At 37.1% G+C, this 24,866-nt stretch overlaps 1 protein-coding gene across 4 annotated transcripts in view; it reads right to left on the bottom strand.

Annotated features, from left to right (window-relative positions):
* Nucleotides 1-24,866, bottom strand: part of CADM2 (cell adhesion molecule 2) — a 580,300-nt gene that overhangs the window by 300,261 nt on the left and 255,173 nt on the right. The window lies entirely within an intron of this gene.

Below are 24,866 nucleotides of genomic sequence, written 5' to 3'. Positions count from 1 at the left end.
TTCTACCCCACCTTATTTTAAAGTAAAGCTTTAAAACATAAGCAATATTGCCTGAGGAGTAAGAGAAGTGATCCATCCATTTTTATACAGCTCATTGTAATACAAGCTGCTTTGTCAGAATGGCTGGGCCACGCTTCATGCTGCCACTCCTCTGGCTTCACTTAAGCTGTGCCAATCAATAAAAATCAATAAAAAATGAGATTCTGTCCTTCTACACTCTTTATGATACGTATGTTTGGCAGACCCAACAGCATTCAAAAAATCTACCAGGATTTTTGTGGAATTACACAAATATATAAACTGGGGAAAAAAGTAGTGTTTATGATTTCATATTGAATTAAGAGGCCTTACAAAGCTAAGAAAATTATCATTTAATATAGTACTTAAACAACAATGTTTTAGCTCAAAAATTTAAATTAAAAATATTGTTAGCAGCTCGGGAAACAAGAGCGTTCTGTGAGATTTAAGGAGTATAACAAATATGACAGACAATATACACAAATGTGCACGACAGAGCAAGTTATCACACTGTCATGTGCAGAGAACTCTTTAAAAAGAACATTATTCTTTTGACAGATTTTTATTCTCAGGTTTCCTACTGCTCCCAAAGACTCACTCCCTCTTTTAAGAAAGTGGCAGAGTTGGTAAATCCTCCAGGTTTTGGCAGAGGTTAATCTTCTACCCCCACGGAAGTGAAAAAACAGAAAGAATGAGAATCTGTCTCTGAGGAAAGGCAGAGAGTTGTCCATGCCATGAGGATGGCAGTTTTGGAAGATGGCATGGAGAACAGTTTTGGAAGAATGTGGTTGCAGACATCAGTTTATAAACAGGCACAGGGGCAATGCTGCTGCAGAGCTGTTCTCCCATGGTGACTCTGGGACTGGCACCATCCTTAGTTTCCAAGAAAATTATGGGATTGTTAAGGGCAGAAGTGCCAGGTCCAGTGTGATGCATGGCCTGCAGGCTGGGTGGGATATTCCCAAACATACATCTACAGATAGATGTATATTTCCCTGCATCTATATGTACAAACTGACCACCTCTGACTCAAATCCAGAGGACAGAAGGCATCAAATAAAGAGCCTGAATTAATAATGCTGATGGTTAACAGAATATGCTGGTTTGCATCATTCTGCATTTCCAAAATAATTATACAATACTGAGCGGCTTTTTTTTTTTAATTTAGCATGTACAAAAAGACAACCTGGATTTCTTTCTCTTCTCTTCTCTTTTTCTTGGTTATTTTTCATTGTTGATTCTTCCTACAGAAAAGTCTGAAAGTCATGGCACTTTGCAAAAGTGCGTATTACTCCTGAATCAATTTAGATGCATATTCTATCTCAACAGAGCACCTGAGGTATCTTGGTGTACTTTCTTTACACATATTATTGTTATTTAAATTGTTTATGTGCCTGTGAAAACATGCTGAGAAGAGAATCAAAATAAATGGGTCAAAACAAAGACTGTACAAATGGGGACAAATGTGGATCTAATACATCACTTGGGAGAAAAGAAATCATTTGGTTTCTGGCATGGGCTTTTTTAGCCATCTAGAAAACCAACTTTCAAAAAAAAAAAAGTTGTAAACAATTAATTATCCAGATAAGTCCAGGTAATGATAAAGAGAAGGATCTCTGACTACAGGCTTATATACTAATCTTCTAACTTTTTTCTGAGTATCACAAATTATGCAATTGTGTTTACTGTGGCCAGCTTTAAACCTCTGATGGTTTGCATTGTTATCAAAAAATTTACTTCCTTTCTGCCTGTTATCACTAAATTGAATTACAGCAAAATTAAAATGACAGAAGAAGACAGATGTAAGGGAGCAATACACATACATCTGCTGGATTTGTGAAAGAACAGTGAGGGCCGCAGAAGTAAAAAAGGATGAAATAAAATGTTATGAGCTGTCTCTGAACCAGGAGATACTAATTAAGGTTGTAGAGTTATATGAAAAAGATAAAATGTAGATAATACATCTACATATTAACCAAAGGCTGCCATGTGAGGAGGCTTCACTGTGTGTGTCCATAAAAATGAAATGTGGCCAAACCTGGAGCAGACAGCTCAGACTCAAAAAACCCTCCCTCATCACCTCTGGGGAAGTCTAATGAAAAATGCGGACTTAAATTACTGGCGGTTGAATTAAAAAAGTGCCAGGTCAGTGCCAGACTGCCTCAGACTCACCCTCTGTGAGGATAAGGGGACATGAAGACAAGATATCACCAGTGAGAAGCAGGGACTTGGACAGAATAATCCTTATGAATTCTCTCCAGCTTGAGATGTTCTATGATTCCCTGTATCCTGCATTGACCCACAGAAGCTCATGACTTGTAAAGCAAAGGTTTTAATTCCATCCCCACTGCTAGACTGCAGTTCAGGGAAGCTTTTCAATACCCAGCTGCATCCTTTCAGAGGACATCAAAACAGCCTGGTACCTCCTGTGACCTCCAGGAGTTACTTTAATGGGGTGAAGTAAATGCTAAAATGAATTGTTGCAACAGAGCCTGCATGAAGAAAACACAATAGTAGAAACCTGGATATTTCTTAAAGTTTTCCTTCACGAGCTTGATGTTGCCACTGCAATGGAGTGAAAGGTAATTAGACTGATTAACTGAAAATCATTGAGGAGCTGTCATTCGCTCCTTTGTCAGTGCTGAAGCTTCACAGGGCCAGGATCATTCTGCTCTGCAAATACCAACAAAGAATACTTAATGAAGAAAGGTGACTGGAGGAGGGTGGAACTATTTGAGAAGTTTTGCACCATAATGTGGAACATTTGCTATTAGTTCCCAATGCATATTTTACATCTCAAGGGGTAGTAGGCACCTTCCAAGTTTCAATTCCATGATATTTCATATTATGCCAGAACTCAATTCTTTGTAGATGATTTCCTTCCAAAGAGAAATGAAGAAATGAACAGCATTTCACAAAAGAGTTTTTTGCAGAGAGCAGTCCTGGAATTTTCAGAGCAGAACATTAGAGAAGAAAAAAAAAGTAAAAAATAAAGTAAAGAAAAATAATCCCTTGTACTTATTCAAGTGGTAATAATGAGTAACTCATCAGATTTTCTGCTAACAATACAAGAATTACTGGTAGGTTTCCCTGGAGCCTGATATATTTCTGGTCAATAACTGAACTATTTGGCCAATTTTTCAACAAAAAAATAGCAAGAATATTCTGGAACAAAAGCTCTGGGTGTACAGATTTAGATAATGAAATATAACATCAAAAAGTTATGGGTTGGGTCTCTTAGAGCATTTAATTCACCTATTTGTTTGTCGGTCATTTTACTGTCCAAATCATCCTCCACATGAGTAACAATGATTGTACAGGAAAACATCCTTAGACTAGACTGCTAATATATTTTCTGTATTCATTCACAAATAATATCGTACTGATCTAAACCCAAAAATCCCCACCCACATTGCATGTTTGGCTTGGGAAGTTTCATCAGAGATCTGTGCCTTCAATCCCAGTGTCACCGGCGTGGGAACATCCAGCAGGCATGACAAAACACAACATGGCATTGCTCTTTACTACACTGAACTTCTTCAAACAAATTTGGAAAAAAGAGGAAAAAGAAAAAAAAAATAAATGCCTGGGTGACAGCAACAGAATTTTTGAATAGTCAAATCAAGGGGAACAAAAAGAGCACTGATGAAAAGTTGAATGACTCAGATGAGGAAAAATTAGTTGACTGCATTCCACTAGAATTTGCTTTTTGGTTTGAAACCCTATGATCTGGAAAGCAACATATTTGCATTTACTTTTTAATGCATTAATAGCAGCTTAATTGTGATATTTTCTTCTTAAATAATTTCGTTAAAAATTAACTGCTGCTCGATTGATATGAAAACAGTTTTGATTCAGCTTTCTAGCTTTATTTCTACTAAAACTGTAGAATTTGAAAAGTAATATATTTTTCTTTAATTATTATCACAACAGCACAGTAATTTTGCCAGCTTTTCTACTGAATAATTTGATCACTATAGAAATGAGCTCTGCTTCAGCTTGCTTTTGATTTGTGTGTACACACACTAGGATTTCATGGTCTTTCACTAAAAGCTAAAAAGTGATACAGGGATGTCTCCTGTGTCAAGGACAATGCAATGGGGTATTGCTTTTGGAGGAATTCTGGCAGAGGGTTTGCGGTTACCCTGCCAGAAATCTAAGGAGCACACAAACCATTCCAGATTACTTCCCATCAGGAGGATGGTGCCAAACCCTTTTTGGTGGCGCCCAGCTACAGGGCAAGGAGAAATGGCCATAAAATAAAACACCACAAGTTCCATTCAACATGAGGAAGAAATTTTTTACATTAAGGGTGGCAGAACACTGGAAAAGCTGCCCAGGGAATGTATGGATTCTCCCTCTCTGGAGACAATAAAACCAGCTGGAAAAGTTCTTGTGTCACCCACTTGAGGTGACCCTGCCTTGGCAAGAGGTTTGGGCTAGATGATCTCCACAGGTCCCGTCCAACCCCAGATATTCTGTGATCCTATGAAATACACTTTTGAAGGATATATATATTTTTTTTCCTGTAAATAATATCACAGGCAGTTTAGAACTTTGTTTTCCTTTCAAATTGCTCATGTTCTGTAAGAAAACCGTGGAGATCAATTTAAGCAACGTGCACAGAAACCATCATGCAAAATGTTAAATGTTGAAAAACCAAGCACAAAAAGAAAGTTTGCAAAAAAAGAAGCCCCACAATTTCCACATAATCTTTCCTGTGATAACACATGCATATTTAACACAGGTGTGTGCTTTAACAATTTAATCTTAGTGTTTCTGCACAACTCCCTCGTCATTCAAGGCAAAGGCAGTTTACAGGAAGGAGAAATTCAGTGTGCTTTTAACCTCAAAAATCTACTTATAGTCCTAAATTTCATTTAAGCCCTGCACTGGCAAGAAATCTTAGAGACTGAATGTATTTTATTTTACTTGTGAATTCAAGCCTTATATTTAATGACTTTTTCCTAAACTGGAGATGCAGCTTAAAAGGAGAGATTATCCATTATCCCTACCCATTTTTATCACAAACAGACTATACCTCCATTCACAATAGGTAGAGAGACAAAAATCCAAGTTGCCCTAACATAACCTCACCTATAAAAACACTGCTTATAGCACAGTTATTTGTGAAAATGGTATAAAAACCCAAGAATCTCTGCAATTCATATAACAATTTACAGCACACATTGTTGTCACAACTTAAAAGTGACTGAAAATTGCCTTGGAAATTATGGCTAATGGATTATAATAGTCTTTGCCACAAATTATCCTGAGTAGTTTTGGTTAAGCACCATGTAGCTTTATATAACATTATACTGCATTAATATGCTATTTCATCAAACTGCTCAAAAACCTCTAATATTTTAATGGACCCAAAGAAATAGATCTCCTAAGAACTTTGATAACACCTCTTTTGGTATAGGTGTGCTGGTTGTGCCTGGAATAGAGTTCATTTTCTTCACAGGAGCTATTACAGGGCTGTGTTTTGGATTTGTGCCGGAAGCAGTGCTGATAATGCAGATACGTTTTTCTCACTGCTGGGCTTGCACAGAGCCAAGGCTTTTTCTACTTCCCACCCCAAGAAGTGGGCTGGGGTGCACAAGAAGTTGGGAGAGGATACACCAGTCAGGTGCAGCTGAACAACTACTCTTACTTGCATCACATGCCTTCTCTGGGGTTTATTTCTCTGTGTTCGTTATTCCCCTTTAATTTACAAATGATCTGATTTTTTTTTTTATAATTTCAATCATTAAACTCTTTTTATCTCAACTCCCACAAGTTTTCCCACTTTTACCCTTTTGATTCTCTCCCTCCATCTTGCTGGGAGGGAAGGAAGGAGTGAATGAATGACTGCTTGGTGCTTAGATGCTGGCTGGGGTTAGACTACAACATGGTAGATGACTATTTAGCCCAAGAAGATAGATCTTGTAACATAGGATCAAATGTATTTATAATATAAATATCTACTTGACAGAGAAGCAGAGGTAATATTTGTCAAAAACAAAACAAAACAACAAAAACAAAAATAAACCCACAAAAGATGAACCCCCAACCAAACCCCATATAAAGTCTGGACTACCTACAGTCAAAGCCACCTACAGTCAAAGAAATTCTAGAATTTTCTGCTTCTCCACAGAGCCCTAAAAGAGATCAAATTTTCAAAACAGGTCTTGCAAATGTAGGGGGCAAGGACTTCAGTGTGGAGAAAGATGCAGGAAAAGGAACTGCTAGATTGCCTTATACAACTTTGTGCATTCTCTTTGGGTAAAACACAATCACGCAGAACTAAAAATTTTTCAGTCACTAAAAAAAAATTAAATAGGAAAGTAACTTCAGGTTGCTCAATGGTGAAATAGTCAGCAACATGCAAAGAAACATCTACAGCAACCCGATGTTTTTTTTTGTCTGTGCTTGTATGAAGAATTCTAACAACATTCAGCAGATGCCATCATTATGTGAGAATCTCTTGATTGCTGTAACTCTGCAACAGAAAACAAGATTTGCATACAAGTAATAGCAAACCACTCCTTGGAAAAAGAAAATGGTACTTCCAAGTGGATTTGTTAACACCAAGAAATATGGGATGCCTGCTGTGCAAACTTATTTAAGAATACTGCAATGTAAAATATTCTACCTGAAGTGTTCCTGCTGTAAAAGGGTCATTTTTTTTTTAACAAAAAACTTTCCTTTTACTGCAGAAATGCCTGGTATCATCCCCATTTATATCTTAAATAAATATGCACTATCATGCATTTACATAAAGTAGGAAACACTGATTATCTTAAAATGATCTTAGTCTAGACCACTTGCCAGCATGCAATATATGCAAAGTCAATTAGGTTACAGATTTGAGCACTTAACATTTCTGTCATTACAACTCTTTATACAATGTGAGAGGGAAAAACATCGACAAATTTGTGCCTATGCAGTTTCGTGAACTCACCAGGAACAAAAAAAGGATGGCTACTAGGGGCAGGGTGAGATGGAAGGGAGAGAAGGGAAAAAAAAAGAAAATACAAAAGCACAAATTGCCCTACAGTCAGAAGAATTCTGTATGGCAGTTTGAGGAATAAATGAGAAACTGTCCCAATTGCCATCCTTATCAAACTTAATGATGCTCAGCACAATTAACAGGTATCAATCTGATCAGAGATACACAATCCATGGTTTCGAAACCTGCACCTCAACTTTAATACCATTCATCTGCTACAGGTAACTTGCTCCAAGAGCAAAACAAATGGCATACTACATTTAAAGCAATAGCATCTGCTGGAGGTACACTTCAGAACAACAATTGTTACCATACCAAACCACTATCAGTCCTATGCTGATCCAGTGCATCCAAAATGCAGCTGGACAAGGCAAGGCCTTCCTATCCCAAAGTTACTCATGGAACTCTGGGTCATTTAGCAAAGGAACCTGGAAATCTCTGGACATCTCAGCAAACCTTACCTTTAAAAAAGCCATTTAGATTCATCACACCATTCTGTCTAGCAGTAAAGGATTTATGTTGTTTACTTGTCTCTGTGTAGCTGCAGGATTTTATGTATCCCAGTATCCAACAGTGCAGATACTGGCAGCAACAACAAAAAAAAAAGCAGTGCTCAGATGTGAATACAACATCATTAAGGATACCCCAGCACTATCATTCATTTTAAAGTTGCATTTTTAAAGGCAGGATGCACTCAAGGAAACAAAGGCCTCTAAAATGTTCCAGTTCTTTTCAAGAGGCTACACTCTACTCTTGCTGGAAAACAACCACATCAAGGACCACAAAAGCACAGGTTATTGGTGAGGGGAAAACCATGAAAAAATTTTAATTAAATTTTCCAGGAGACTCTTAGAAAGCTGTAGATGACAGACACTCCAGAACTGGATCTTGGCTGAATCTACTGTAACCCTCTGTATTTTGTGTCAATAATCACAGGTTAATTAATAAATGAGGTTCAGTTGTCTATTTAAAATACAAGACTCTTACAGAAGTAATACCCATAAAGCTTGATTAACACCAAGGATGTAAAAGGAAACCAAGCTTGTTTGGTTTATTTTTAGAGTTGTCCATATCCAATAATAACTTATAATCAAATAAAAAATATTTTGGCTGCTTGAGCACATCAGTCTATGCAGCACAGCCAAGCTGTGCCAATCCCACCTCTTAGCAAAATGTCAGCTTATCAATACTATCTACATGCAGAAATGAGTATGAAGTATCCTGATGGAACAATGGTATTTGAGGATCTTTTGAAATTAATCTTGATATAGTGAACTACATGTGCAACTCCACACTTTGTTACAATTTGCATCAAACTATTTTTTTTCTTCTTTTTCCTTTAAATTTTTTAAATCAAGTCACAAAGTGACAATATTGTTGTCTGAGCCTTGCTATGTAAATACATACACATACGAAACACATCCAGTATGGTAACAACATTAATTAAACAGTTTTCACAGAGGAAGGGCAGAACAGTATCCCAGAATATATTTTTTTTCTATTATATTTTCAAGGTTTGTTAAGGATCTGTTAAGGTTGGCTGCTTCTTCAGCAAGCAAGTATTTTACTGACTCAGACACTTTTCATATGGAAGGGAGTCTGATATTCACACACACACAAACTATAGTCCCATCATAGGCTTTAGATACCTGAAATAGGTTACCTTGCTGTAGTCTGATTACAGTGTGAGAAACCTGCTATTCTCTTACCTAGAACACAAAAAAGAAATTGTTTGAGATTAATTCATAGCATTTTTCAAATCACACATTTTGCAAGTTAAAGAAGAATGAACTACATACAACCAACAAATTCTGTTTAGACTATTTCGTGGTAAACGGTCTTTAGTATTAAATCAATCTAAAAGATTTGGTATAATCTTCTTTCACAGATTCATCGTTTTCTCTCCTTAGATGACTAAAAACTCTGTCTCTCCAATCAAAGAAGGTTTAAAAAACATGTAAAAATCCAAGTTCCATGTTTGCATGTATCTTGATCTGATTCAGGCTCTTAACTTTCAAACTTTGTCCAGTGCGCACCACTGGTATAAATGTACACACATATACCACATATACAATTTTTTTTTTTTTTTTGAAAGTAGAAATTCAAAGGCTTCTATAAACCTCACTCTACAGTGGTTTGGTGGTTTTGTTCTGGGGGGCAAAAGTGTGTGTGGGGGGTTGTGTTGTTTTTTGGTTTTGGTTTTTTTTTGGGGGGGGTTGTTTGTTTGTTTTGGTTTTTAGGGGTTTTTTTGGTGTAAAAACACTATAAAGAATAATTTAGTTTCATTTTGTCTTCCACTTTCTTTTTCAACCGTGACAAAGGTCCAGTAAGTTTTTGTCAGCACTATCTTGAAGCTTAAGGAATGTCTGATGTAGGAGTGGCACCCTCTGTTTATAAAGTGTTTATAAAGCAGCAAATACACGTTTTCAAACAATCTAACATTTAAATGGTATACATTCCTTTAAGCAAAGTAACTTCACCTTAATGATGCCAACAACAAAAAAAGAAATTACAAGTTCTTTCAACCACTTGAGCTATGGAATAAATGGATTCTTGAGACAACTGAACGTTTGTTCCTCCAAGCTGTTTATTAACACTTGTGTGGATTATTGGAGTTTCAACCAAGACTACAGAACTGTTTACTTTTCACCAAAGTTTTCCTTATGACAAAAAGGAAAAAAAAAATCCTCTTAGATATAAACCATCAGCTATCATATTTATGATTTTATATGTTAGCTTTGAAATTTAGTTTAACTTCTTATGAGCAACACAGCAAAAATGAATGCAAACCCAGCCCACTTAGTATGTTTTCAATGCACAAAGGTTTTCAGATAATTTGAAATCCACCAGTACAATCTCTCTCACTGGTCCTGGCCCAGTATCACTGACACATCCAGCAAGCACACGTTGGGTACATTTTTTTTTCCAGCACCAACAACTGTGGATTTGCTTCTTTTTTTCTCCCCCCAGATGCTGCAGTTTCTTCATGCTCTGTTTGTGTAGCCGTGCACTGACCCAAAACTTCTTGGTGACATTCCCCGCTCTTAACTTCAAACCATTTAAACTTGAAAACCAGTTTTCTGCTTACTTTTTAAACTAGATCATTCAGACAGGTCTGGGTTAGTTTCTGGTAATAGCAATGCTTGAAATGGCACAACAGAGAGTGTGGTAACTCTCAGTGGAGAAAGCTTTGCTGGCAGAGGATCCCAACCTTTCCTTTAACCTAATTCTGTTTATCCATTATGCAATCTAAGTGATTTTCTCAGTGAACAGCTATGGGCAGCAAAACTAACTTTTTCTTCCCCCCTGTTATTGAATCCAGTAGAACAGAGCTGTCTTTAAAACCAACTCTTTTCCTGTTCCCTCTGTTGAGCTCATTATCTTTTTAATAACTAACTTGGCTATTTTTGTAGATTTTCTTTGATAGCTGTGACTCAGTTGGGCTAAATGATGATCTTGGGGTAGAGAGGAGGGGAAAAAAGGTAACATTCCCAGTGGTAAATAGTTTCTAGTGTCCATCAAATTTTATTCTAGAGAAAAGCTGCTTGGCTTCATCCTCACAACTTCCAGTAAAGATTTTACTACACTTGAAGAGTTATAGAATATTATGGTAAGAATATCAACTCTTAGGCTTTGTTACACAACAAAGTATTTAGATCTTCAAATGTTAATGTATTGTATTTGAGACTGTGACTTCAAAGAAGGATGCAAAAGTGCTGTAATCTGAAAATATTTCAAGGTTAAAAAAAAAAAAAAATTCGGGCTTCCATCAGGGCAAGCCAGGCAGTTTCTGAGAAAGGAAGTCTTTGCCATGTGGAAGTCCTATCACTGCCAGTGTAGACACAGTTGTAAAAATCCTCCCAATTCAGTACACATGCCATTTGTCTAGGACAGAAAAAATGGAGCTCCAGAGCTGGACTCTTTCTGTCGCATCTCTCTACTTGTTCCTTCCTACTCCTCTTATCAATCTGCAGAATCAAAAATGTGTTTAACCTAGGATTTATGTTTATTATTCTGTTTCTATTCTGTTTCACAACTGCAGCCATCAGCACAGTCTCTTTCATGTCGTGTGAGGGAAAACTCAAAATGGTCTGTGGAAAAGAGAAACAGATTCTAAGGGCATGCACAGGGATTTATTGCTGTCATCTGAAATACCAGAACATCTGCAGGTTTCAGTAGCTGGAACACATGTTAGAGAAAGGAAAAAAAAAATAGGGTATAATATTATACCCTGTATTTTAAGCTGTGAAACCAAGCAGCAGATGTTCATGAGCTACAAGTGATTTCAATATAATAATTAGTAAAGAAAGTTGGTTCAGTGTGGGATAGCAAAATGGCATTGACATGCTCTGGTTTGACACAAAGGGAACAGAGAAAAGTAGACTAAAGAAGAATTCTCTGGCATGAGGAAAAAGCAACACTGGAGATTTTTATAAAGGTTTAGAGTTCATTTCCATATGATTTAAAGAGATCAGAGCTTTACAGCTGAGGTGTAAATTGAAAGTTATAGGTTTTATCGTCAATGATCCAGGAATAAGCTGAGTACAACAAATATCTGACCATTTAGAAATCAACACCAGTCCTACACCAAGAGCAGAGCACAAGAGTAGCCTTGAATAAACAGATACATCATTCTAAAATCCCAGCTGGGAAAATCCATTATGAAATAATCCACAGTAATGGAAAAAACTCACGATATTAAGTCGTGATCACTACTAATGAGCCAAACTACTAAATTACCTTCCCTTAAAACAGATGACATTTAAAATCTTAAAACTAGTGATTTTATATATTCAATCTCAGCAACCTCCTTAATTTCTTACTATAAATTAATCCTTTGAGCTTAAACACAGAATACCAAAAAAATATATTTACATCTTCCCCACAATTATGCAGACTGCACAGATCCAAGCCTTGCTCACAGCTCTCAGGCTAATCAGGCCTGCTTGCATCAAATGAATTCTCCTTGAGCTCGACTTTGAGTTGACTTTGAAGTTTATGAGCTGAAAAGCAGCTAAATTAAGCAGAACAAAACAAGCAAATGACAGCTAAAGAAGCATTAGACCCAAGTCTATCCATTCAATTAATTTGCAGTTTTACCCACTCTTCTGTTTAACTGCTTTGTCAAAATTTCGACAGAAGTACCATATGACTGAATTTATGCTACACACATCAGTAAGATAAATATCTGAAATAAAGGACAAAATAAATAATTCTGCACAACAAGACCTAGTTAAAAAAACCCCCACCTCATTCAATTTATTCTAGTTTACTTTTAAATGTATGCATTTTCTCTTGACTGGCAATTTTAAATGTTATTTTATGAATATATGAAAAAACCCCTCATAAAGAGACAGGAAAATATTCAAGAACTAAATAAAAGAGCAAATGCAAAAATTGTAAAACTCTTCCTGGGAAAAAGGCATAGGAGGCCTTGCAGGAAACTAACATTTTTTTTTTTTTCTTTAACTCTGATAGAATTCAACCCAAATAACGTGAACTCAATTAAGATACTAAATCAGTCCTAAACAGAGTAAAGTGCTGCAGCTTTGTCCTCAGCTACTTCAAGAAACCCCCGTCTGCCTTCTCAACCTTTCAATCCAGTTTTCCACCTTAAATGCTGCTTGAGATAGAGATGGACCAAAAAAAGAACACCAATCAAATGCAGGTATAGAAACTACAGAACATTTTAATTTTCTTACAGAGTTTTTTTTTTTTTTTTAATTATTATGGATATGTAAGTTCTCAGTAGAGATGACAGCTACTGCAACTGTGCTTTTCTTACCAAAGAATGCAAGAACCCACTTCTCACTTCACAAAGCTATACTAGAGTAAGAGGAAAAGAAGTAAGACAAAACATGCCGGGTAAGTCTAAAGAAGATGATCAATAAGCCTTTAGGAATACGTTTATATGGAAGGATGCTGATCAGTCTGGAGTCCTGTGGAGACAAATGTACTTTGCTCTTTGCTTTTATTTATATTTTTCCTCTCCCCATAATGAAAAAAAAACCAAACAAACAATGTGCTTTAGCAAACACTTTCTACTTATACTCCCACGGAATTCCTTATGGTTGTGAAGAGATTCTTCCAGTAATCAAGCTAACTTAGGAAAATCTACAGCTGGTCACTTCCTGAAAAAGGTGACAGGTGCTAATTTTCTCAGAGGCATCATATTCATGCAAAATCTGGACAGATATTCATGGGTATAAAAAAATACGTCGCAAATACTGTTCCACTCCTGTCCTCTAAATCACAGAAACATTAGAACAAGTCAAAGAAAAGAATAAGAAAAATTGTGTTATATCATCAATGTTACCCTCAAAATAGCTGACTACAACTCCCATTAACTACATTATTTTAATGTAATCTAGGACATTAAAGCTTGCTGAGCACTTTATGTGAGCAGTATTACAAAGCACGTGCAATAACAAACTCTTTTATTCCACAATTTCCATGTAAGCATTAACAGAAGTAATTCTTCATGAAATGATTTTCTGATGAGTTTTGAAAGCTTGGATGCAGATGCACTTATCTGCCCTCTAAAGCCAAGATTAACTACAGTGCAAGTTTCTGTTGGGTTTTTTGCGGTTTTTTTGCACACATGCATGGTTGATTTTCAAATCATGCCTTGGAACAAACTAATAATTATATATAACTAGAAACATAGGAAAATGTCCCCTGGCTAGAAGCTGGCAGGAAAAGCATTGCCAATGACTGATTCAGAAGAATAGTAATAATATATTAAGAAAAAAACTAAACATCAAAGATATAAACATCACAAAAAATGTACCTTCAGTTTTACTTGAGTCTAGGTTCCATTACATTGAGCAATGAATCATTAGTGCACTCATCAACTTACCATGGCACAATCTTAAAATGTGTTAGGAGATATCAGAACCAGACATTCTTTGCTTAAGGACTAACAAAATAAAAATGTTGAGAGTGTTTTCAATGCGTATGTCAAGCTTAAAAAAAAAACCAAAACAAAACCAAACCAAACAAAAAAACCAAACAAAAAACCAAAAGCACCCAAAAAACAAACAAACAAACAAAAACCCCAAAACAAACACAAAAAAACCCCAACCAACCAACCAAAAAAAGTAGAGTCAACCCAAATACCTAATTTGCCCAAAATAGCGGGATTTTTCTCTATGTGAATTTCACACTTCTGTTACATAGATTCTGTTTCCTGACAGACAGGATTGTAGCCTTTTTTCTCCAAGGGAGATGGGCCAGATGTAGGCCCTCAACTGTAATTGGGGTAACAACCTAATTTATATACCTTTAGAGAAACCAGTGATGAAAAGCTTATTAGCAAACTCTAAAATCTGGAGTAGATTCTCCACTACACCATTGCTTAAATTGTAAGGTAGGCAAATTGTAAAACTTCAGGTTAGAATAACTCTAATACACTGGGTAAATAATCACTTATTAGGTCCTATGTCATGAGTTTCTTCTGAAATGATTTAGAAATTAAAACAGTTGATAACTACTGTGTCTCATTCATAATGATTTACAAAACTTAAGTTACTTTGAGAAATGGTAGCTACAAAGTCTGAATATGATTCTAGACTACACACTATGCCTTATGATAATGTAAAAACACTTGAAAAATAGTAAGAGGAAATATGTGTGTGCTAGATATAGGCCTGGATTGAGATGCTATATCAAGACATAAAAAACACAGAGAAGCTGTGGTGAGGTGACCCTGGCTGGCTGCCAGATGCCCACCCAGCTGACAATGTCCTAAACAGGACAAGTAGGGAAGAGTAAGATGAAAATGCTCTTTTTTTCCCCCACAAACAAAAACACGGGGAAAATTAATTTATTGGCAGTTAAAACAGAGTTGGATGGTGAGAAACAAAGACAAAACCCACAAAACGCTTTCAGTTCTTCAATCCCAAATCCTCTGCCTCGCCCACCAGAGCAAAGCTGGGGAATGGGAGCTGTGGTCAGTCCACTATAATTCCTCTCTGCCTCTCCTCCCTCCTCAGGCTTTTCCCTGGCTCCAGCATGTGGGGCTCTGCAGGGGAACCTGGATCACCTCCTCCTGCTCTCCCCTTGTGGCTCTCGGGACTTTTTCTGACATTTTTCCTCACAATCCTGGCTGTGGGCTCAGCTGGGTCCTGCTGTGTGCAGCAAGAGGCAGCTCTGGCTGCCAGAGCCTGGGCACCTGCACCCCTGCAGACCCCCCAAAATGGCTTTATAACCAGGGCTCCCAAGGCTCAAAATTCTCTGGGGAAACTGGGCAAGCGTCAGCTGTGTCATCATGCAGATGTACCCCATCTCAATTTCTCTATCAGTCTCTGTGCACAAGGTAAGCGCTCTGTGTTCGTGCTGTGAGTGCTCCTGCAGCTGAGAAAAAGGCTAAATCTTGCTACTTATCCAGCATTTTGCTTTAAGTACACCTCTGAGTCAATTATAAAAGTATGTGTATGTGAAATCTCTCTCAATAAAACTAAACAGATGATGGAAGAAGTAATAGTGTGGGGGACATGGAGATTGTCTTGTTATTGACAACACAATAATTGATTAGGTTTCTCAGCTTCTGTTGCTAGAAATTCTGATGTATTGCATTTAGGATTACTAGTTAGCTTCCATTTCCTTTCAACTTTTGCCTCTGGATAAGCTCAACTATTCCCAAGAAGAAACACTGATCAAGTACATTTGTCATGCGAACAACTGTAATAAGGTAATTCATCATAGTCTGCCAGACTCTTATTCCAGGAAGACTGCTGCATTTTTATCCTTACTTAAAAATCTGCTGTCACTCCTGCTGGAAATTTTGGTAGACACTTTGGACATGTTTAAAAGCCCTTCCAAACTGATAGTGGCAGATAATTAAGTTATCAGCTATCAGTGTCTTTTTTCACTCTCTGCAATGTTTATGACACCATGAACCTTTCTGTCTGGTTTAATCTGACCTGCTCTGAACGTGTGATCCCTTGTTCCTTCCCTTTTCCTTTCTAAACACTAGCCAGTGACCAGTGTAATTCACTACAACAAATGAACCTGTTCTGGGGGGTCTAATTGGGCAATTTTGTTTTCTTTTCAAGGTCTGAACTCAACCACATCCCACAACCTGTTCTTCAGCGCTGCAGCGGCAAAAGATTTACTTGAATGCAAAGTGAGCTAAGATTTTAGGTTTCCAAACAGAAGAAGAATAAACCAATGCTGGCTCATAGTTGTGCGTGGGTGAAAGTGGGAGTTGCTATTTAGGCTGTCAGTAATGCTTTTGTATATTCTCCAGTCAAAGCTTAATTTTCTTTTTTTTTTCACAAGTTTGGCAGTTCACCTCCATGTTGACTGTTAAAATTCACGTACTCTTCCTATATTCTCTTTTACATTTCTCTGGTAGTGGTCTCTGGATAGAAATATTCTCCTTCCAAAAAAAACCCTGCTTTTTGTTCACAAAAAAAACCAAAAACAAAAACAAAAACAAAAACAAAAAAAAAAAAATAAAGGGGGGGGCATGAAGTTTTAGCTCTGGTGAACAATGTCACAAATGGAAATGCACTGAAGAAAAAAAATCTACTGAGAAAGAAGTTGGTTCTATTTTCATCTTCCAGAACAGCATTAACAATAGCAAGGAGAAAATAAACTCAATCCTGCAGATCTATTGCCTCACACACAAACACAAACAGGGCATGGTTTTAATCCTTGCACCTCGTCCATCAGCCCCTTTTATCTGTGGCTTTTCAATACAGCAACGCAAGCCTAATGACAAAGTGGTCTTAAAAGCTAGAATCAATTTCCACTGCAGTCATAGCCGTCAGAAAGATAGGGAGAGAAGTGAGATCTGATAAGCAAAATTAAAAGTAACATCAGTTAAACCCACAGGTAGATACACAGGGTAGATTGCTAGCAATGCCATGCAATCTGTGTGCACTTGGTTTATTAACAGCATTTCATTTATGAGAGACGAAGTAGCGTGACACAAGATTTATCCTGAAGCAAGGCTTCACCAAGTGAAAGATGGGGATTCAGCACCACAAGATAAATGAGCACTACTCCTAATACTGGAGAAAGGAAGGAGCCCTGATAGCTCTAGGTGAAGCAAGGACCATTCTTAATGCTCACAACACTTGTATTAGTAAGTCTTCAATAAAAATGACATATATTACAAATAAGAAGTCTAAGTATGCAAGGAAACAAGTCGGTAATATTTCAGTCTTCAAAACACCCCACTTCCAAGCTTTGTTTGCATGTGCCTCATATGAAACAGGTGAAGTGAATTTTAAAAAGAAAGAAATAGCCTTATGCACTCAAAGATTCTCATGCATTTAGAATTAAGAACATTTGTAACCATTTCACTTGGATTGAGAGTTTCTCAACTTTGGTCCCTGAGAAGGGAGATTCAGAAGCTAAAGTAAACATTATTTTCAAAACCAATATTTAAGTAGTATCATGCTTAGTTCTTTCTCCTAGACTTTTCACATTGGCTAAAAATTTACAGAAGCAAGATTTCCAGTGGAGATCCTGAAACAATTGTGCATTGAATGATACAGCTCGTTTTGTAAATATTAATTCCAAATCAATCTAACTACACCATCCAGCATTGACAATTTGAGGGACACAATTTACCTCAGAGTATCAGCAGAACTTGATATTTTTGTTCTCCCACCCCTAGCTGGATCCCTCCTTGCTCACGCTGTGGTTCGAGACTTGAAGCAAACAGATGTGCCAGACAAACAGATGTCCTAAAAACCTTGGCAGCTCTTCGCTATCCTATGACCAAAGGAAGTGGCATACGTCCCTCACAGGTGAGGAAAAAGTTCAGAGGTGCAAATGAAAGCAGCCCCTGGCCATGTGTGAATGACCTTTGCCTAGCATATCCACCCCACAATGGCAGAGCCTCTCATTTTCAACTCATAGGGTTTGGGGTTTTTTTGGTTGGTTTTAATAATCTAGTCGCCCTTACCAATCACAGCTCGCCTGAGCTACAAGCAGTGCTAAGAAACAGAATCAGTAATTTCAGGGAAAGATTTCTAAAATCTAAGAGCTGCGTGTTCATTTTCCACTTGAAGACAATATCTTATTACAACTCCTTCACATTCTGAATAGAAAATCTAGAGTCAAGATTTTGTGTATGTGAAGTGCTATGCTGTAACTACTTAGGATTAGAGAAAACCTTATTGCTTATATGAGTGTCATGAAAATCTGCCCAGACTCTTAATGAAGACTCTTAATGAAAACTGCTGAAGTACATACAAGTCAGAATTGCAAATAATCCCAATTTATGTTTTAAAATAACATTAATTTTTGATATAAAAGCCATTTCAAAGTTACAGCACAGAGAAGCATAGTTCTTATTGCCAAAGGGACCTGGGGATCATGACAACAAATTTCAGGATGCTGGATTTTAAACTGGAAGCACTCCTGTCACAAAACAATCATTCTATCCAGGGAGTTATAAAAACTGCCAAAACAATGCAAGGCCATACAGTGTTTGACCTCTTTCCCACAAGACAATAAATCAGGGTGCCAAAGAAGCACAACATTATCAAACTGATGAAACCATGAGGCTGATGAGAGAAAGTCTCCAAATTCAACTGGGAAGAATTTCATTTCAAATTTCCAGGGGGAATTCTTGGCGGTAGATAGATTGAATTCCTACTCAACATTTCTCTCTCTGTGGCGATCATCAGTTTTAATTATTTCTGACATTTTGTCTATCATACTGGATCCCTGGAGAAAAGTAATGAGTCTCCTCGTGTGAAAGGTGAAAAGAATGAAGATCACATTAACATGCTTGAAATAAATTAACCACATGATCTTATAACTATAAAACCCCAGAAAGGATCCCATTAAAGCACTTGCAACTACCGGTGTGACCACAAAAATCTCCTCATTAGCTATAAAAGCTAACTAGCAACATCTTAATTCTGGCATTTCAGTTTCATTAGTTGTGTGTTCTTGTTCCAGATTTAAAAACAGCAATTGTCTGATAAGAATGATCATGCCAGTACTAGCCAACCAAGGAGGGCTACTTACCTGAAGAGCTGAGCACAGTCATTTCTCAAGTGTTTCTTTTATGAGTGCTTGGAAAAGAAGTTTGGTGAAGTTATACTTAACTTTCCCCTGAAGGTCGTGTTTGTACTGTAATAAAACTTACTCAGCTTTTTTGCGAAGAATATACCAATCAGCTCAAATCAAAAGCATTGGAAAGTACAAATTACATTCTCTCTCCTCCTGGCTTACTGGGAGAAGCACTTTGTGATAGTCTCAAGGAAAATTAAGCAAAGAAGTCCAACAGTCTGTATTGTCTTATCTTAATAGAATTTTAGAACAGCAATGAATGCCTCTGAAATATAACTAAGGAGAAAAGCTAATTGGCAGAAGATTATAAATTATATTTTCATATTCAACAAAATAAGTACAAGATAATTTATTATTATATTCAAAACTACAACTCAGTGGGTAAAAGCAGAAAAGTGCAAAAAAGAACGTAAACCACTTTCCTCTGAGAAATACTGTTTTATGAACTACTAATGTGTCAGTATATTTTATTAAAAAAACACTGATACATTAAAATAGTCTGTTTTCTCCCTATTTCTACACATAATGCATTTACTAAGCAATGCTTTGGATATATGCACCCATCTATATAAATAAAAAGTAGCATAAAATAAGCAAACACGCACTGAATTTTCTACTGTTTGAAGTAAATCGTCTACCTTCTCTTGGTAATATTCATACAATAACCTCTCTTCTAAGCTGCATAAACACACATCTCAAGGTAACGTTTCGAGCAGTTCTACTGACTGGCAAATCAAGTTCAGTCTTGTCCCAGAAACGTAAAAGATGGTCAAGAAATAAAATGTTTCAGTAAATATCATCATACTTCCAGCTGACAAAAGCTTCAGAATACCACGAGCGCAGAGTTCATTTTCTGTGATCTTTTAGCACCTTTTACCACCCCGAAGTTTCTTCAGCAGAACTCCCGCGGGTCTTTTTGTCAGAAAAACACATTAAGCAAATTAACTGGTTACATTTCTCCTGGGGCCACCATATATTGTAACGAGGTGATTATGTTGCCACTTTGTCACTGCCGGACTTTGCATTAAGTGTTATTTGACATATGCTATCATAAAATGAATTACAGTAACAGGCAGTTAAATACAGGCAGCAGAACAGTGGTGGCTTCACGTGCTAGTTGTGGCTGCAGCTCTCTCACTGGTACCTAGCACTGTTCTGAGATAAGTTTTATTTCTGTTGTCAGACATAAAAGATAACTTGTCCAAAAATTCAGATGAGTAATTAATACCATGCAGACAAACATGAAATAAAATTCCAAGCTATTTTATACCTTCCTTTCTTATTCCCTTACGTAGTCAATCGACATTTAAACTAAATGTTGAGAAGTAATTATCCAGCCATTACTGGCAGCAGTTTATAGAAATCTATAGAGTCCATAACTACACAAAAAATAACTTAAAAAAAAAATAATTTCAGAGGTTTTCTGCAAATTCTCAGGTAGAGGGGCAGCAGATCACTGTATTTTACTATAAAACTAGACCTGTACAAAAGGATTTGGTCTGTATAAATAGTTCTGACCGTGAAAAAAACAAGCCCATAACTTCATCAGCCACATTCAGCAGAAGAACCATACTCAGTAATAAGGTTTGGGCACACAAGCACAAAAATCAGATGTTTATTCTAAAATGCATCTGCTGACTTGCAGCAGTCTTGACTTACAACAAAAAAGACACATATATATAAAAAATAAAAGATCTACAAACAGAAAGGAAATAAACCATGGTGAATATATTTCAATTTAATATCATGTTTAGCAATTGCTGCAGTGCTCATCAGAAATATAACCGTAGTCAGAACTCATACAGTCATAAGCCATGATATTGCAAAATTTCCCTTTCAAGATTTTTACTGAAACTAAATACAAAATCTTACTGACTTTACACTGACACAAACACATCTGGGTTAGCAAGCACAGTTCTTTGTTGCACTAACTCATATTTACACTGCTCTTAAATCTCACCTTGAAGAAAGAAGGAGTAGCTATTCCAAGAATAACAAGTACTGTTGATATTGAATGTGCTGGGATATTTATTACAATGTCTCTCATCACATATAACTATGCAAAGCAGTTATTATTTTTATCACCTGCAGTTACTGAACTTCAAATTCATCACAGAAGCTCATGCTTAACTTTAAACTGGTTTTACATATTTCTTTTTATAAAGAAATACCTTTTCCTAATTTTTCTTTTTAAGTTTCAGACACTTGGGAACTGCATTTTACTTAATAAGGTGCCCTTGGTGTGACTTCTAAAACATGCAATCTGACAAAAAAAAAAAAAAAAAAAAAAAGAGACATGTTAGGCTTTCATATACCATTATATATGTGTCAAAACATGAAGAGCATTAGGCCTTTTCATCTTTGAGATTTATCATTAAGAGGGGCACTCTTCAGAAGAAGGCAAGAATAAAAAAAAGACCATGTCCTAGTTATTATGAAGTATTTCACCTCAAGATGCGGAATAGCAGTTAGTAAGAGCAGAAAGAAACCCTACAACATAGTTTATTTTGTATGAGTGAACATCTAAGTGATTTGATCAGAAAAAAAGGATCAAGTATCTCCATCCTCTAGACCTTCCTCTTACAGAACAGACTTCCAGAAATAGCATTCTTATAGAACTATATTTCAAGTTCAGAGGGATCTTTATTCTCCTAGATGCAATTAAAGATAAAGAAAAGATCAGAAATTACCAGAAATAACCCAGTCATCTGTAAAGATACTGTACAACACAAGGTGCTTTACCCAATGGTAAACTGGTATTTTATGCTTTGTGCTCCCAGCACAGGAAATGGAAGAGTCATAAATCATCATGGAATTGCCTGGGTTGGAAGAGACATTAAAGAACATCTTGTCCCAACCCCCTGCCATGGGCAAGGATACCTTCCACAGTCCCAGAGTTGCTCAGAGCCCCACCCAGCCTGGCCTTGAACACTTCCAGGGATTTATCCTTATAAATGCACAAGGATCTCACTCTGCTCACTAAACTGAGAACTGCTGTCCTTCTACAGCACAGAAAATAAGACCACCATCTGTTGTTTCCTTGCAAATACTTTCTCTAAAGAGATTGTTGGAGAAGCAAAGTAAATTCTGAGAACAAAATAGGAAAAATGTAATTTGAAGTTGTCACAATACAAATAAATCGGAGATGAAGATGGATGATGGTGGGTGGTCTGGAAGCCTGTCTAAAACCATATGGCCTGATCTAAGACCTAAGGTATAAATCCAAAGTTTATGGTTTCCTAAAGAGATTTCAGTAACAAAGACCTATGTAAATCATTAAGGCTGCAGAAACAGAGTCCCATTGTTACCACTACTCATAGTTCCTTTAGTTATTTACGAGTACGGAAGTTTGTTATTTAAATATTGTGACATTTAGAAATGCATTGTATGTTACCATAAAGTCCAATTTATAGCAAAACAAAGTGCTTCAAGCTGTGCTGGATGTAGCAAGTGGAAGCTGCAGGTGTCTAAGGAGTAAATGGATGCCAGCTTGTTAGCTGAGGTGAGAGGCTGAGGCAATGAGCACAGTGAACTTGCATAATGAAGAGCAGGTTTCAGGAAAGGCTGAAATTCTGCAGGCAAAATGAGAAAAAGGAGCAAAGGTAATTTTTTGTTTCTTGAGAGGGTCTGGACATATTAAGGTAAGGCAGGAGCTTATGGTAAGAAGCTGGATTTCTGGAGGAGGACCACTAGAAGTGTTGAGTAATTAGGCAGAAGCCAAACACCTTAGAAAGATGTGGAGGTGGTTTGGGCAGCAGACAATGAGGATTCATGGACAACCACCAGTACCAGATTGCCAGACCACAGAACAAGAACAGTTTCAGCACTGTTTTAAGAAGACAGAAGAAAAGGAAATGCTAACAATAAACTAATTACTATACTAATAACCCTTTTAGTGTAATGGCTGAAACTGCTCTTTCCCCAATTAACTCTTCAAAAAGAGTTGCTGTACCTGTTTCTTCTTGCCCTCTTAACACCACTTACTCTGTTTCAAAACGAGCACTTGTGTGGCTGCAGACTGAATACCAGGAGACTAATTCAGCTTGCAAGGCCACCTTCCATTCCATCCACAGCCTTACCTCATAAATACTCCCTCTAACTCAAGGCAAGTCATTATGCTGGGTTGGAATGCCTGAGGCAGAAACCACTTTCCATGGGGCATGAATATAGAGAACGAGTGGGTGTGCAATGGTCTGAAAAAGAACCAAAAACTCTAAAGTCAAACCTCCTCTGCTATCCTGTAAAGCTGGCATAGACTGTGCCTTCTTCAGGACTGAAGCAGAAGTGACAACAGACATTCGGCAGCCGCCACTTCTACCTATTATTCACAACACAAGCTTGCTGAAAATGGTCTATTAACTAAAGAATTACCATAATGAGATTCAAGGACCTATCCACAATCACCCTTAGAGGAAGCTATCCAGTTTTTTTTTGCCTTGTACCTGGCTGTGTGTAAATCATGGACCAAAAGTAAATGAGAAGTTCCATGCAGAAAGAGGTGCTGGGTTTAGTAGGAAAAAATACATTTCCCCCTCAAAATACTGTCCTTTTAAAAACAGTACCATCATAAATCTTCGTTTCAAACCTGTGTGATCTTTTACATCTGGCAATCTCCACTATAAAAAGCGTGAGGAATTTTCAGGTACAAGAGCCTGTTTTACCACCCTACCATTAACATTTTACCATTTACACAGTTCTCTTCAGAGGATCTGTGAAGCTGGCATTATGAACAGTAGGAAGAAATAAATGCAAAACAAGCTCTTTCTTTGGCTCTTGCCCAGCTCAGTCACGGAAACCCAGAAGCTCACAGTTCAATCTTATCAGATTTTCACCACAGGTGAAATCCTTCACTTTTCAGTTGTGAACTCTATCATATGTGCAGTGCAAAAATGTATAAATAACATGAGACAAAATTATCTTGGCACTATCCTTTAGAATTCCACTTTTTAATCCATGTGTTTTTTTAATTAAAGACTTCATTGGTGGCAAGATATTACAAGAACTCTAAAGCAGTCTGAAGAAAAAGGGAGAAAAACTCAATTTGCTTACAAAAGAAATCAGACCTTATTTCAAATACATGTACCCTCCCTCACTTGAACTAAAAACATGCTTAAAGCCTAAGCTGATGATTTCTTTGAGAGAAATTAATACTATCTTTTTCATGTGGCCATTAAACACTCAGTCAATCATGACTGGAACCCTCTTGAACTTTAGTTGTACATAGTGTCAGCAATAACACAAGTTCATGTAATGAAAGTGCCCTCTTGTTCTACAAGAGCAGACAGTGCTCAAAAGTTATATATATTTACTTAGACATTTCACTGTCCTTGCTACTTGTCACTGTCACTGAAAAGCATCCCTTTGTTTGGCATTAACACTCCAGTGAATTACGTCATTGTGTTCTCATTGACAAAATTGAAAAAATAATAATTGACAAAAAAATAATTGACAAAAAAAAAAAGTGACGCAGAGAAATACAAAATACAGGGCCTAAAGATAAATTGCTAGACCCATATGTTATCACCTGTGTATCAACAGACTGATGACCTGCTGTTTCGGTTTGCTGAAACGCAACCTGACCAGCACCTCACGTTCTCCTTCCCAGCCCCAGCCTGAACAAACCCCAAACCAGTAAAAATGATCAGGTTTCTAGTTACATCAACTAATTCAGTTACCTAAATCTTGAATCAACTGACCAAAGCACCTTAAACACTGTAAGGAGGCAGTGTATATTATTAAATTAGTGGCATGACAGAGCCCTTCTCGGAATGAAGGATGCAGATGAATTAGTGGCTACGTAATTAGAGCACGGAAG

This window comes from Chamaea fasciata, unplaced genomic scaffold (genome assembly GCF_029207755.1).
Source record: "Chamaea fasciata isolate MVZ Bird 193981 ecotype frontalis unplaced genomic scaffold, bChaFas1.0.hap1 SCAF_2, whole genome shotgun sequence".
Taxonomy (NCBI): Eukaryota; Metazoa; Chordata; class Aves; order Passeriformes; family Sylviidae; genus Chamaea; species Chamaea fasciata.
Note: the sequence above shows the minus strand (reverse complement) of the source record. Positions and strands in the feature narration are given on the sequence as shown.